Source organism: Myiozetetes cayanensis, unplaced genomic scaffold, assembly GCF_022539395.1.
Source record: "Myiozetetes cayanensis isolate MyiCay16 unplaced genomic scaffold, myiCay2020 scf5-8, whole genome shotgun sequence".
Classification (NCBI taxonomy): Eukaryota; Metazoa; Chordata; class Aves; order Passeriformes; family Tyrannidae; genus Myiozetetes; species Myiozetetes cayanensis.
The window spans coordinates 21,969,852-21,984,547 of record NW_026087742.1 but is presented as its reverse complement, the minus strand read 5'-3'; the positions used below and the strand labels follow the sequence as shown (position 1 = coordinate 21,984,547).

Genomic DNA, 14,696 nt, shown 5'->3' with positions numbered 1-14,696 from the left:
ATAAAATACCCTGCTGAGAAAAAAATTAATGGACTTGTTGCTAAATGGTCACTGTTAAAGATAAAATAAATGTAGAATCATTACAGTAATCACAAACTGTCATTTTTAGCACTATTTTCATCATGGATCATACCAGATTGATGATGCTCAGATGATGCAGAAGTTAACCAAAAATCCTTTCTCTTTCCTCTTTCAAATTTGTATTTTATTTGTGGATGGTAAAACTTTTCAAGTAGAGTGGACCCCTGTTATTGTGTAAGTTGAACTGAGCAGTTAGAAAATAGTATGTTAAGAGGATGGAATTATATTTTTAAAACTTTTAAAAGGGTTGTGTCAGCCGTCAGAGGTAAGTGATAACTTCACCAGTGAGGAAAACATGAACAGAATTTTGTTCAGTAGCTGCAGTTCAGTATAGTAATTGAGAAATGGGAATATTAAGACCAAAAAGAAATTAAAAGACGATACATAGAAAATCTATCTATTTGAAAAGTATATATATTTTATTTAAGTACCATCTTGTCTGTAGATTTTCTGAAAATGCTTTCAAATGGACCATCTAATACCAGATAAGCATAAAATTACTGCAGGGGCAGGTCTTCAGTATGATCAAGTGAATGAAAGAATTATCCAGAAGTCTTTGATTTAGGAAGCAGTATTTCTGGTTTAGTTATCCAACATGATCTTGACATAAAAAGTCTTCTTAAGGTGTTGTTTGAGTTTTTGGTTTTGTTTTCTTTTTTTTTTTTACCTGATTTTGAGTTATAGAACTTCTTTGGGGTTTTTTAATACATCCTAATAAATAATTTATTCATTAAGTGTTACTACTTAATATACTTATTATCTTGATTTCAGAAGAGACTCCTTTTTTTATAATTGAATATAGTATTTTACTCCTGTAAAATGCAAAGATGTGTTGTTTGGCCTTATTTGCAGCTTTGTAGGATTTCAGAAATATTATGGGTAAGGCCCTCTTAGCTGCCCTTGATAACCCAGTATGTTCTTTATATCTTATTTCTTTAGCCTATATACCCAGTATTTTTTTGGCTTAGAGATTCCTGCTCCTCTCAGAAGAATCCAGAGGTCATGCATGAAATCAGCAGTTATTTTCACTGCCTTATGAACAACTGGGAAGCTAAAATATAACTTCTGCTATGAGGGGGATAGAAAGAATTCCCAAGTGACTTTGTTGCCTGGCTTTGCTCTTACCTTGTGGAAACTCCTCCTCCAACACCCCTTTGAGATAGTAGGATGTGAACAAGTAAAGTACTGAGCTATGATTGTCCAGCAGAGGCATGCTATAATGTGTTTAAGTTGGCCTGAGGGAGGCTTTATCACATTATGGCATCAAAGAGACCTTTAGTGTCACATACTTCACTTCCATCATCTCCTTTGGCAGTTCTGATCGAGTTCAGAAGCCTAGCCATCAAGAGGAAAGGTTGAGCAAGACCTAACTCCAGTCTATGTAATATATAGAATATACCTCCACCTCTCTCTGGTGATACAGGGAAGAAAGTATGGCATGCTGCTTTCTCCTCATGTGAAGGTGAATATCCCCATTTATGCTCTGGTGATTTGGGAAAATGTTTATTTTTAAGGCCGAGGGAATGTTTGGTCTTAAAATTGCCAGATTGACCTGGATCTGGGGTCGTACCTTCTTCCTTCCCTCTAGGGATGGTCTCCTGAACTGGCACAGGGTGGCCTAACTCTTGCCTTTTTAATGACTAGCCTGAGGGAAACTGTTAGTGGTACCAACAGGGAATCCATCTACTGACAGGATGGCAGTGATTTCACAACCGTGCCAAGTACGCTTAAACAGAAAAAACTCCAAGCAAAATAACAACACAAACTGCTACTGCTTGTAAAGCTACAATGGCAGAATAATGTAAAGGAAACTAATTGTATACAATCCTCTTGACTAGGCAGCCTGCTGAATAATAAACCTTCCTAAAACCAGCAAGGCATATTCACGCAATAGCTTATGATTTTCTCTGTGCATGTGTCTTCGTTTATATTGTGTATACTGCATATGTTTATATTTATACAAATCTTGCTGTTGAACAGAAGCCCACTGTAAGTACACATATTCTGGGGTATGCCCGTATGTGTGTTTATATGTGTCTGTATATTTGTGTGCATGCACGTGTGTGTGTGTATATATGTCTGTGTGTACGAGAAACAGATGCACTGTAGGCAGATAAAGCAGATAAATATAGATTCAGATAGAAGCATAAGCCTATAAATATAGAGAATATATAGAGTGAAAGCAAGCAGATCAGCACAGTTTTGCTATTACTTGTGTTCTGTATAATAAAAAGAGTCGCTGGCACTGAAATGACTGAGGGGATGACACTGTTGGCTCTCAGCAAACGAAGTAAAAAGGTAAGAAAACTTCTTTCCAATAAGAGCAGCAAAAATGACAGATTTACTATCTCTAATAATTTGCTTAATACAAGTCATTGTGTAGTTTCTTCTGAAGTCAGAGGATAGAAACAAAGCATAACATTTGTAATTTTACCTTAAAATAAGTAAAGAAAATAAAAATCCTGACCCACAGTCTGAAAAGTGCAAAATCAAGTTTCTATATTACAGTAAGCCTCACCACTGCTTTTGTCAACTTTCTGCTTCTACTGTAGAACTGATATTTGCTTCAGGTCCTTCAGTCTCTGCAGATGAACTTGGGTGGCAGAGTATTGGGAAAAACATTTAACTTCATGACAAAATTGCTTTCAGAAATAATGTTGTGAGTGTGTGTGAATGTATGTGTATCTTAGCCTTCTGTTTGCAAATCTCTGATGCCTGTTTTAACACTAGTCTTTCTCTTTGTTGTAGCAATATAGCTTTGGTTAATCCATAGCTTTAATATAAGTAGGTAAAGTCAAAAAGGTCTTAACCTTACTAGATACAAAGAAAACTTTACAGCTATTCAGAGGGGCCTGAAAAGTCAATTTTTTCCTATTTTGTAGCATTTTGATGAGGGTCTTCAGATAGATCAAGGTTTTTGGAAAATGCCTGAAAATTATCCGTGCTGGTGGAGGGGGGGGGTGTTTTCTTTGATTTAGTTTGGTTTGGGTTTTGTGCGTGTTTTGCTTCTTTGTTTTTTTGGTTTAGGTTTTGTTGGGGTTTTGTTTTTTTGTTTTGGTTTTTAATATAATACAGGTAATATTGAGGTGTTTACAGCAAGAGGCTAGCAGCAGAGTTTGGTGTTCTACTTCTAGCTTGACCACTTACCTAGATCTTGCACAAATTATTTAAAATCTATGTATTTATTTTCCAATTTGTGAGTAGAATTGTTGGTAATTATATCAAAGAGTTGGGTAATTGAATAATACCTTGTTTTGTTAATCAGTCTCATGATTCCACTGGAACTACTCAAGGACCAAGGTGTTCAATAAGAATATATCTCTTTTTACAAAGTACTCTGACAGTCTTGAGGAAAAACAAAGGGATAGCAGTAGAAAATACTATTGCTGATGCTTTATGTTGTGTTACAAACAATTCACTTGTTTTTGATTTATTTGTATTCAAAATATGCCATTAGCTGATGAGTGTGGTCAAGTTTCAGTATTCTCAGGAACTCAAAGCGGAAGACAGGTAAACATGTATATATTCATACTCAGACCTCCAGTACTCAATGCGACAAAATGTAACCAAAGACAGAAAATTAAGATGTTGAGTGGTGAAAGGCTTGCTGTGGCTTTAGCTCATATAATGCAGGTTTTCTCAAAGTATCTAGTCTAAAATAATTTTCCTCTGCAGATTAAAAGGGAAAAGGCAGCCCAGAACATCTGGGGTTTGCTCCTGAACTCATTACTGGGTTTGGCACAAGCCATTTTTCACTCAGTTTTCTTATGTTGCTACCTGAAAATAAGCACTTCGAGGTGTATTTTAACATATTGATCAGTTTACACCCCAGTTTCCTATCACCTAGGTGCTTCCTGAAACTTTGATCTGTGAGTCACATGAAGTATCCCATGAAGGTGCTTGTTTTCACTCTATCTCTTGAGATACTTGAATTAAACAGAAGGAGGAGTTTGAAGTCCTATGAAGCCATGGGAAATCCCTGACTGATACAGAAGGTGTTGGCACTTTCTCTGATCAATGACCTAGTGAAAAAAGTTCTATAAAACCAGGACCTGGACTTTGTTCAGGTGCTGTTTGCTACTCATGGTGGCTGTGGTGGCAGCAGCTGCTCTTGCCTTTGGACTGAAGGCTGCTCTCAGCTCTGGGCACAGCCCTCACGCCTCACAGGAGCACCCTCTGCACTTCAGGGACACCTCAGATGTGCCAACTGCCTGTTGTCTGAATATCCTCAAGTTATTCAGGTTTCCTCAGGAGAAAACCTGTGTGTTTTAAGAGTGCTATTTGAGAGGAATAAGGTGAATTAATGTGATAAATTACAGTACTTCAGAAATTAACTGGTCTATCCAGTAAATTCTTCTGAAACCCTCCTAGTCTTTTCCTGAGTTTGCTGCACATTATAAAAGTCACACTTGCTTCAAAACAAGATTTTGCTTTTAGGGACCAAAACAAATATTAAGGTTTGTTGGACAGGGATTATACTGAACCACCAATTACTTTAGAAATATGGTCTTTTCAAAATCTCATAGGGAATATCTGGAAGGAAAGTTATGCAATCCCAAAAAGCATTCATTTTCTTAATTCTGAATTTTGTTTTCTGCTTTTTCTCCTTAATTCTAATGAATTAGTATTTCCTTACCAGATTAAATTATAGCATTAGATTGCTTTTGCAGTAGGGGAAATATATATTTAAAGAAAAAACCGCTCTTGATCTAAAACCATGCATGTGTTAATTTGACTCGGATCAGATCGTTGCAGCTGAGTTATAATCTTGAAAACTGATGTTTATTATGGAAACACTGACATAACCTCTATTCTTTTGGTTCTGGCAGACACGTCAAAAATATCCAGAGACCATTTTTTCAGACTGAGTTCTTTGCTAGTCTCCTTGGACTTTGCTTTCTGAGGCTTTGCCAATTTTACTGCCATTCATTTTGACTAAAACTGTCTTGGAAACACGTCAGTCTGTAGGAACCATTAAGAAATAACACCATTACACATGTTTAATAGGTTAGTTAAGGGGTGGGGAAAGTTTAGCAACTTCTGCTGTGTCATGGTCATTCCAAAACACTGACTCCAAAAGGTTCATGTGAAAGAGAAGTCAGCAGGAGAAAAGTAAAGGTAAATTGCCAAGAAAAGCATATTTGTTGTGAATTACTTTTATTGCAAGTAAAGTCATGTTGCACAAGGTCTGCAAAGGTTTATTGATTCTTTAACTAGCATGGACAGTTGGCAAGTGTCTCTAGTATGCTTATATTTAGGTTTTGTCTCTACCATTTTAATATTTTTTTATTATTCATTTTGCCATTAAAAGCCCATGGCAACCTAGCACTGTGCTTATCTCCTCCTACAGTCATTAAAAAGACAGAATCTATATTGAGAAACATTAAGCTTACATGTAAAATATGAAATCCTAGAGTAATAACTTGTTTATAACCTTAGTCTCTCCCTTATGATACAGTCTTTAATGAGAAGTCACATAGTTTTTCTGCAAATACAGAGCTATAGAATCTTTGATACCTGCAAATGGCTCCTACTATTAATGTGCTTCACTAAAAACTCAGAAAAACCTCAAAAATAACCTGACCAAACCAGCTGTCTAATGTAGCAAAAAATAATGTTACTTTGTAGATGTGTTCTCGTGTAGGGAGAACATGTATCAGAGACATTTAAGAAAGTAATATACAGTTAGATACAAATACAGCAGGTTATTGAGAACATACATAGGAGGGGATTTTTTTAGGATTTTCTGACCTAAATGTATATCCAAGATGCACTTCACAAAAGATTGGGTAGGGTTTTGTAGCTGTGTGGACTTTTAAAAACTTCAGTATTTTCATCCTAGTAGAAAACTTTTCCTTGAAACATGAATCTAGCTAGTATTGACTTTATATGCTATGAGTCCCTTCATATTTTCAGTTGTTAATGTTTTTGCTATCGATAGTTTAATTTCCTTTTTTCTCCCTTTCTCTTAAATCTCTGGATTTTTTTTTTCTTTTTCTCATTCCCTCTGTGTAAAACAGATGAACTTTTATTTATTCAAGTTTTCATGAAATTTAAGATTAGGTAAACATTAAGAATCGAAAATTTACATAGTGAAGTTTCCAACATTTTTGAGTGATTGAAGGCAGATGGACTATAATGGAAACTTTTGTCAGCTTTGCTTGATAGCCCTCAAGTACAAATATATCAGAACTGAAATCCCTAATTTGTTTCCCTGTATTTTTAGGGGTTTCAGATCTCTGGTTGAACCTGATATGTACAGTTAACAGATAGTTACTTATAATCTGACATACCAACAAGTGCTTAAAAATATGTGTCCTCTGGACAATGATAAAGCAAACATAGCAGCACTGGAGCTACTCTTACAAATGTCTGAGCCTGCTTTCCCTTAGCTGGTATTTCTTTAGTTTCTCTCCATATGTCTTTTATATAACATCCTATAAGAGTCTAAAGCATTTTAAGATTTTATGCTGCACCCCATAATATGAGGATATAATAAAAATCCAGACTAACTTTAAGTGTATAAATGGTGCTGAAAAATATGTTCCTCTTCACATGCAGTCTTTTCAGGGCGGGATTTCATTGTTTGATACACTGGTCCTATGGTCCAGTCTTCATGAGACACTCCCCATGCAATCACTCAAAGTTTGATTGTGGAGCATCATCTCTAGTGATTGCAAGACAGTGGAGTTTGTCTTCTGTGTCCCATTTCTTTCCCCCACCACTCCTATGGTGAGCAAAGAAAAGGTGCCTGAGCACATTTTGAGTTGGCCCCATCTGTATTAGCCTAATACAGGTTGCATTCCTAGGTCCCTCTTAATGAAGGCCTTAGTCTTTTTCTTTAAGGATTCCTTTCATTTTAACACAAATCAGTCCAGCTAGGCTGCAAATGACTTTTTGTGCAAAATTTGCTGGGTAATTTCAATGCAATTCTAGTTATGTGCAAACAAAATGAGTAAGCACCTGCAAGACACTGAATTTATGTTTTCTTTTCCTGACATCCTGACGGAGATCCCGACTGCATGCCGGCTGGTTAATGTTAGTAGATGTTAATGTTGGTAGATGGGGATCTGGGAAAAAGAAAGAAAATAAACAGAATAGTCAGAAACATTGCATATCTGTGTAATTTCCTTAAAATAGAGTTTGCCTTTCTTAAAACGTGGAGTTTTTTGTTTGCACACTGTTCTATTTTAGGACCTGTAAAAATGCCTGATGTCAGATCTGCAAAGAAAAAACATGTTGCCCATAAAACACAATTTGAAGAAATTAATATGGGAAATGTGTGTCTTCCAGTAAAGGTAATGCAAGAGAAGCTTGAAGAGCATTGATAGTTGATTTTTTTTTTTTTTCATCAGCACACTTGGTTTAATTTCTGATACTAGGCTCAGTGTCTGCTGTGGCTTGCAGTAAACTTCCTTTTAGTCTTCAGTCTTTCAACATCCTTTAGAAACCATGTTAACAGACTTTAGAATCTCACTGACATTATCAGAAAAAAACCCAACCCAGTATGAATAAATAAATGGCTGCCCAGAAGTCCAGCATTGTGCCAGCCTAGTGGTGTTCCCTTGCTTTGTAGGATCTAGTGTCAAATGGGAACAGGAAGAATTTGGATAGCCATATCTCACTTTAGAGGCAAAAGATTCCGCAATGTGAGGGGAAGGAGAGGATTTCTCCTTATTGACTCAAAATTATTCTCATTAATGAGCTAGAGGCCTGTCTGTCTAAAATGGTGACTGTGGGTGTGCGCTTGTGGAAAAGAGAGAACACCATGAATATATTAATGAGTGAACAAAATAGGTTAAACTTTCCTTGTTTCTGGTCTCTAATTCCCATATTTCCATGTCATCCACTTATCTCAAAAAATACAGGGCTTTGCATTGCATACTATGCATAGTGTCTACGATTTCTGTGCTCTTACAAGCCTGTAGGTCCTGAAGGAATAAGTAAAAAGTTCATGTATAGTATTTCTAAAGAAAGACGTCTCTTAGTAGCCTAATGAACCTCATGATCAATAAGAGCTTGCTAGGCATCTTTATACCTAGCACAAAATGTCACAAAAGCATTAATTAGTAGTTTTGTGTAGTTTCTAATAGGATTTGGGCATGAGTGTAGGAGAGAAATCTTACTTTTGGATGGAGAGATTTGTGGGTTTTGTTAGGCATCTGCTCTTCCACCAAAGGACACAAAACTGAAAAGGCTGGAAAAAGCATGTATAGTTCAGAAAAGCACAGTTCTGTTTCTACATGCTTTACTTCCCTCTTTCCATGGCACACACCTTAAACCTGCATCCATCTCCCTCCTCCCACCCCTTGATTTCTTTGCGTGTATCTCCCTCTTAGAGCTCTGAATTCAATATAAGGAGTAGTGTAAATCAATAGTAAATGCTAACCGCCCACTCTGTACTCAGTTACGCAATATCGCATACCGTGTACACAGAGACAAAAAGGGAAAAAGCACACACAGGCTTTACATTCAAAAGCTCTTGCATAATTTTGCTTTTCTACAGCCAAAAGAGGGAAAAAAAAAAAAAAAAAAAAAAAGGGAAATAACAGATGGGGAGACTTGCAGTTTTTTTTTCCCTTTTCTCAGACTGTACAGAGGCGAGTTCGTTTAACATCCATGGTCATTTCTAATTGCCCCATGCTGCAGATAAGCAAGGCAGGCTTGCTTGTACTTGAAAATAAGACTTTTTTCCAGCTTCCATGATGTGGTGCACTTTGCAGGTAATATAAGACAATCTCTTATGAAATGTTTAAGTCTGAATTAGTTACTTCTTTAGTCTTAGTGAAAACAAGAAAAAGAAACACCTCACTTCAACTGTTTGATACATGTTGCAAAGTGAAAGAGGGACGAGGAATAAGCGAGGTTGGATTGACTCTCTGACGTGGTTTGTGCCTTTTTTTTTTTAATCTTTTTTCCTTTCTGAAAAGCAAAATATCTCTCAATGTAATATTTATGTAAAAAGCCAGTTATGTAACTCTCGCCTGCCTTTCGCTTTTGTTACCTCTCTGGACTGTACAGCTCTACTGTTTTTCCTGACGACAGATTGTATTAAAACCTGCAAATCCTGATGAAAGGAAAGAACAACTGGGTGCCCACAGCACAGACTTTAATTTTGAGCCTTTTTAAGGGCTTCAGGCTGGGAAGACAATGGATCTATTTAAGATCTGGTTTTGGCTGGAGGAATTCTTACTGAGTATTTTCTTGTCACAGTGTGCTCTAGAACATCCCTGGCTTCTACACAGTGTTTCTGCCTCTCTCCTCCCCCTCCCTCCAACTTTTGGATGTATACAATGAAAGCTTTTTCCCTTTCCTCTCCTGACCTTAATGCAAGTGTCAGTTTGGTTTCTGTATAACAGCAGCAAGTGCAGAAGAACAGTGAAATTTTAGGTTGTACTGAACTTTGTTTATTAGTTTCTATTTCAAGTGATTGATGTCCATAAAAGTCCAAAGATTCTTCCGATTAGGATTAGATGGGATATTTCAGCAAGCAAAAATACATATAGCCCTGCTGAAATAATTTTTAAAAATAAATAAATAAAAAATGAGGGATTTGTGGGCTTCAAAAAGGGAACAAAAGGGTCAGTACTAAAGAAAAGTTCATACTTTTTTCCCTGTTCATTCCTACCCTACAGAAAGAAATTATTCCTGTAGTTATTGCAAGCAATTTATTCCTAGTTGTATCCTCTGAGGATCTGACCTGTTTGTGGTTGTGAGCATTGTGTCGGGGTTTGTTTTCTTTTGCCCTTTACAAATCGTTCTTGTCTGCGTGCACATTCTTGGACAGATTCTTCCCTAGTGTAATGCTGCTAATTCTGTTGATATGATGTCAGGAGTCTATTAGGTCAATTATAAAGTTATAGGGCTCGATCCTCAGTTATTTTAAAGTGTTTTTCTGGCATTGGAAAGGAGCCGTAAAATGAGTCTGCATGTGAATTATGCCCACTTCAGGCATAACAGAAAAAAATATTTAAAGCTGACAACTTTCAACAGTGATCCCTGTGACAAACTTTAAATGAAACAGGATTTAGTGAAAACAGGAAGTGGAATATTTTAAGCTCTGTAAGTGTATTTTAAACTGTGTAAGTATATTTCACCAAATTGCTGGGGAGTACGTATGTATTCAAAAGCGCATTGGAACACCTGGATTCCCTGCCTGATTCAGAAACTGGCCCTTGCTTTGGCTCTGGGCAATGAAAACTTCTTCTACCTCCATTTGTTTCTCAGTACAGAATCACTTAGGAATTACAGTCGTAGATACTTGCTTTATTGTGCCCTGCAGAAATATTTTCAAGCTATGTTATTAATGCTTATAAAATCTACTTAAATGCATAGGGAGAAGGTGTTGAAATAATTTGTAGAGATTAAAAAATTTTTTAAACTTCAGGCTGGTGTTGCACAAAGACCAAACTTTGGGCACCAACCATATATAAGTCTTAATAACCCTATCTAATATAAATGATCATATATCAGTGAAAATGGCCCTGGTCACCAGAGGACTAAATGGTGGAAGACTGTCCTATAGGAATTATAGGGTCTTAAAATCTTTGTAATTGTAAAGTGGGGCTAAATCAGCATACCAATAGCAGTTTATAACGTAATTCCATGAAGTAGAGGAGAGTAACCTCCTTAAAATCCCTTACCTTGGTGTTCCTCATAGCTGTCAGCCCTTCAGAAAATGCTCGGAAGATGTAGACAGTGTAACTTTACAAAGAACATGATCAATAATGAGTCCGGTGTTTAACTTAATCAAAAGAGTGATCATTTGTCTTTGAATGAAAATTACTTTCTGCCTGTCTTCTCAGAGTCTTAGTCTGTAAGTTTTTTGTCTGCACTGATTGCAATGGGAGACTTATTTGGAATAGCAGTACAAAACCCGATAACTTTTAATGGTAGAGAAGCAAATTTCTCTCCTAAAGGTGTCTGCATGCTTTTCAGTTACCCTGACGTTTCTTTGCATGTCACTAGGTTACTACTAACTTCCAGTCTTCAGTCCCCAGCTTTGCTTTGTATGTTTAGGTGGACTACTAGCAAGGCACTAGCCTTCCTTAATGGTCAAACAAACCTTTAATTATTTTCTGAGTATTTACTAATTAAACAAGATAAAAAACCTTATAAATGCCTGCTGCCAAACTCCAGTTATATATACACGGTTGAACAGCAACCAGAATGAGGGAATTTTGTGTTTTCTGCAGAATGGAAATCTAATTTTAATTTATGGAGGAGAGGGTGATTTGACTTGACCAGATGCTAGACATGCAACCTGTGAAACTTCTGTCTCCCTAAATTCATAGGCAAAATAGGCAAAAGGGATGGTTTGAACAGTTTCCGAAATGAGATGTTAATATTCAGTTTTAATGACTTCACAACTTAAAAAGACTGCTATTTTATTTTTAAACATAAGCTGTTTGAGTCCTGCCTCTATGGAGATCTATGCCTTAGTTTTTTTAAATTCAAGTTTGTTTTTTTAGAGAAAAGGTTAAATATGAACACTAAAGATTTAAAAACAACAACAAAAATGAAAGCAGCTCTACATTAATTTTTATTTTAAAATTTCATTATTTTTCTTCCCTGACACACACTTGGGGTATATTTGAAAAATAGCTAGCTAAATGATTTTTCTGAAACCAGCAATGTGCTGAATTAGCTACGGTAGGCTTTTTATCTAGCAATTATTCTGCAAGGTTTCCTCCCTCCCTCCCTTCCTCAGAACAGTCATTTTTTGCAACTCTCACACTTTGGTTGAAGTTTATGACAATTTTGTGTCCTTCACTATCAGTAATTCATTGCTACTGCCTTCAGTAGTTTCACTGGTCTTTTTGCCTTGCGGAAGTCCCTAGAAAATGATGTAAAAAGCAATATTTTTCAAATAGTTGTAACAAAAGTATCGGGCCTAGCTGCACTGAATGTTCCTGCAGTCCTCCTTTTCGAAGTTCTTATCTTCCATGTTCACAGTAAACAAAGCAGATGGTTCATTTCTCCCATTAGAGAACCTCTATATTCTTGCCATTGCTGTTAAACCTGATGCCTGCAAGTGGGCCATGACACTTGCAGGGAAGGATCACTGAAGTCCAGTGGTGTAGAGGAGTTGTCGGGATGTGTGCAGTGCTCAGAGCAGGGTCAACACCTCGATGTCCTTTACTGCTTCTTCTGTACAGTGGTTAATGTTTTCCTGTTGTCACTAAATGTAGCGAGGACTCTGAACTGAGTGCCTTCATCAGTGTGAGCCCCATGAGAGGATGTACCGTGCCACCTGCCAGAACCCCTTTGGGGTTTCCTGGATGTCTGGTCTCATTGCTGCTGAATGCTGGTGGCTGGGGTGGGAAGGATGGATAAGCTTTCTTCACCTTGTTGATGCAGAGCCTTAAAAACAACTCTTTAGGATGTGACCTTTAATATCTGTAGCAGAAGAGAGCAATGAACTAGACTTGATGATCCGGAAAGTGTGCTCCAGGGCAAAATCTTGTAAAAAACCTAACTATTTCAGTTAGTTCAGTTTCTGTGGGGAGTCAATTTGGGGTATTATTTCATAATTTCAACTGAAGAAGCCTCTAACTAGTTTGACTTTTAGGATGCATGATGAAACTCACCCCTTTAGGGAAGTTCTTGCAGAGACAAGATACAAGGAAAGTTTGCTTGTCTAAGCAGCAGAGAAGGTTGCTTGCTCACGAGTTTGTGCTGATTTATGTGTGACTGGTTGCAGCAGAATAGATGGACTGTGCTGTGAACAAGAGAAAAATACACTCAATTGATAATGTTTTAAATCAAAATAAATAATAATGTTTTCTTTGTGGAAAGACTGTGGAAATATATTGACAGAAAACAATGCAGAAAGAATCTGAAACCACCTTTGCCCACAGTTTCCACTGCATATGTTTCTTAAACTCTTTTTCTGCTCACAGTTTTTATTAAATATCCTGGTTGCCTTAGGCCCATTACATGACTGGAACAAAAAAAAAAAAAATGGCAAAGTTTCAATCTCGTCTTCTAGGATACATCTAAATATACATTTCTGATTATAAAGTGTCAGTCACCACTGAGGCTGGAAATGGCCTGTTCTGCTTTGAGGAAGGGAGAGGCAGATCACTAATGGTTGCTCGGGCTGTCATGTTTCTGAGAATCAGCTGTTTTTTCTTTATGCTGCAAAGATTAAACAAAGAATGTTAAACATTTCCCAATTTAGCATTTATAATGGAAAGCGGCTGTAGGGCCACAGCTTGCTGCTGCAAGGGCAGGCGTTCATATTAGGAGTCGCTTAAAAAGGCTTTTATTTTCTTTGAAGGCCTATCCATTCCTCTCCCAGCCTGGCCGCTGTGCTTTGCAGTCAGGTGGAGGCAGCTTTTAATTTTTCCTTTCATTTAAGTAGGAGCTAATTTACTTTTGGAAATGAAAGTTAAAGCATCTCAGCCATCTGCAAAATGGAGGAGGAGGCAGTGGGTTTTTTTAACTTTTCAAATCTCTACGATTCTTTTTCACACCAACAGGCAAGCAAAAATTACCTTCCTGAGCTCCTATTAGTAATGATATGTAGTATTAATGATCTAATTTCTTAGCTTCAACTCTTTATCTCAGTTTTTAAAATATACCTGTTGGTTATGTTCAGTCTCTTTATACTTGCATCCAGCTCAGGAGTTTTGAAATAAGAAGTTGTAGTTTTGAGTGCAGCAAAACCACATTTTTTGACCTACAGACAGCACAGCTTTTTCTAAAGCATTTCATTAAGGATTCAGTGGAGTGCTGTGACTTTCTGTTTGTCACAGTAAAGGCAAAGGACACTTAAGAGTGACTGGTAAATGAAAAAAAAAAAAAAAAGGGAGGGGGTTTGACATTTTTATATCCTGTCATTTTATATGCTTTTATCATGTTTGTTTATGAACCTTTCTTACTTTTTATAGTTTTACTTGAAGAGTCCATAGTGGACATAAATAAATTGTTCAGCTTTCTTAGTTGAAGCTGAGGAGAATTTCAGTTTTATGCAAATATGTATTTTATTCCCTATCAAAGTGAAAAAAGTGTTAATACACTTAGGTTTTTTAACAGAGCAGCTAAAAATGTCCTTCGTCTGCCTCTCCATTGGCTAGTTTTCAGAAATTCAGTAGTTCTCTGTCATCACATAGGGACAAGATCTAAACTTCTTATATAATTAAAACATTTTCAGAAAAAATATTTCTGGTTTCTTGTATAAATTGTAAGCACTCTAAAGAAATCAGATATCCATTTTCTGCCTTCTCCAGACTGCCTGCAAGTAGGTTTTCTTTAAACAAAACAGCCTTGCACTCAGAGCTCACAAACATTTGTGTATTACTTAGATATCTACATGAGTAATTTTACTGGCCTCCTCTAGTAGCTTAAATATGTTTGTAAATGCTTGCCCACCTTTTTGTTTCTTAAGGCAAGCTCTTTGCCTTTTTTTTTTTAATAACTCAAAGTTTGAGTTTAAAAAATATTTCAATCTTCCTGTGATTACATTTCTTACAGAATGTTGGAATTTTTGGACTGTGCATCTGTTTAGGCACATGGAGAAAGACAAGACTGAGATCATGTAAGTCATGAAACTGAGAGTTAATAATCCATACTTTGTTCTCTCCCCATTTTTACAATTTATACCCAGATGC

General features: G+C 36.7%; 1 protein-coding gene across 19 annotated transcripts in view; it reads left to right on the top strand.

Annotated features, from left to right (window-relative positions):
* The window catches only part of ZBTB20 (zinc finger and BTB domain containing 20), a 476,987-nt gene that overhangs the window by 230,132 nt on the left and 232,159 nt on the right, over window positions 1-14,696 (top strand). Inside the window, exon 1 of one of the 19 annotated variants that reach the window (XM_050333934.1) lies at window positions 7,278-8,804. The exons of 17 other annotated variants lie outside the window; for them this stretch is intronic. The gene's annotated coding sequence lies outside the window, so the exon portion shown is untranslated. Of the gene's footprint in view, window positions 1-7,277; window positions 8,805-11,223; window positions 14,624-14,696 lie in introns of those variants that run through there. One more of the 19 variants, XM_050333933.1, reaches the window with a different exon arrangement.